A 1,644-nucleotide genomic window follows, 5' to 3' on the forward strand; every position below is an offset into this window, starting at 1 on the left:
TTACATTGTTTAGAAAATCTATATAAACACTGTAATATATTGTGTTTTACCTCATTACCCAGTCCAGGATCCTCCCCGACATACACACGCTCGCAACACAAGCAAATTATTCTTGTGTTCTCTCTTAGTTACAAATTCTGTGAGAAAAACAACATCCTTTCTCCCCATTGCAGTTATTACTTCATTCTACACACTACATTGCTGAAAATTCAATCTTGTCTGACACGCATTTGCGTACCCACACAATAACTCTACATTCTGGATGTTTGCTTGACATCAAGTGAATGAATTAATTAATAAATAATAACCCAGAAATGCATTTCAGCGCACTGATTTCAGAACCATGCAGTGAAACTCCCCTTTGCCCCATCAACATCAGCTCTAGAACCTGCAAAAAAAGCAATATCAGGAACATCTTTTAAAATGTTCTATTATACCTAGAAAGTTGACAGAATAAGAAGTGTTGCATTATCAAGCATTTTCTGAAGGATACATATCTGAAACTCCCACGTGTATTATTACTTAATGACTGCAATTTGCAACAATTTGCCCAAAGCTACAAATTTTACAAGGAGCAGACCAAAATACCCCTTAGTTTATTTTCTCAAGAATTCTGAACAAAACCAAACACAATGTCGAACAAAAAGAAACGCATTTTAAATTTTATGTGAAACCATCAAACAATGCAGAATTATAATCCACAACCACAAAAACCAGGAATCGAAATGCGTAAAAAGCACAATGTTCTGTTTTATTCTCACATACAGAAAGAATATAAATTCTTCTAGCTCCTTGGCTAACAAATGGCCTTTACACAGTAATCCCTAATCTAAAATGTACTCCTTATATACATGACATTCTTCCAATTACATAATTAAAAAAACAATTAAACAATTAACACTGTCAACGGGCTTTCATAAAAAACTTTCTCCAGTTACACTCCCTATTTAAGCCCTTTCGATGAAGTGTTTTATATTTTGATATAAAAATAGATTATTTTTTCTTAAATAATGCTTAATACTCTCTTCAGTCAGAAAAATTATTCTTTATTTTCTCCAAAACTGTAACTTGTAATCCCTCCAAGTCTCCTTCATGGAATTTGTTAAAGTGGTCTGGACTAGTTAATCCCTACATCTACATCTACATTTTAAATTTTATTTTATGTATTTATTAACCAGGTAAACCCAATGGAGAACATGTCCCTTACTGAGTTGATCTTGGAGCACTGTTGGGTTAACTGACTTGCTCAAAGTCACAAAGTAGGCAAATGAATGTGATAGGATTAAAACCCTGTACATTTGACTACACAAAGCAGTTTGTTAACATAAGTGCCAGAGAACTCCAACTCATTTACTTTTGCATGAGCACTCATTCTGTGAATAACAAAAAACAACTAAAGAGACTATCTTAGACTGGATTCTTATAAATAACTTTCAACAAACTTTTAAAGTAGGGACCCTCCCAGACGATGTAAGTGACCATTCTCTCACCACATAATTAGGGAAAAAATTGATATTACCCAACCCACTATATTTCGCTCAATTCCAACATAGCTTTTTCAAGATGTCATTACCACTGAGGGGCTCAATTAAATTGCTCAAAACATGTTACCTTCAGAATTAGAGACAAATAAAAATCTAATTA

This window comes from Protopterus annectens, chromosome 8.part1, assembly GCF_019279795.1.
Source record: "Protopterus annectens isolate FY-2018-M chromosome 8.part1, PAN1.0, whole genome shotgun sequence".
Classification (NCBI taxonomy): domain Eukaryota; kingdom Metazoa; phylum Chordata; order Ceratodontiformes; family Protopteridae; genus Protopterus; species Protopterus annectens.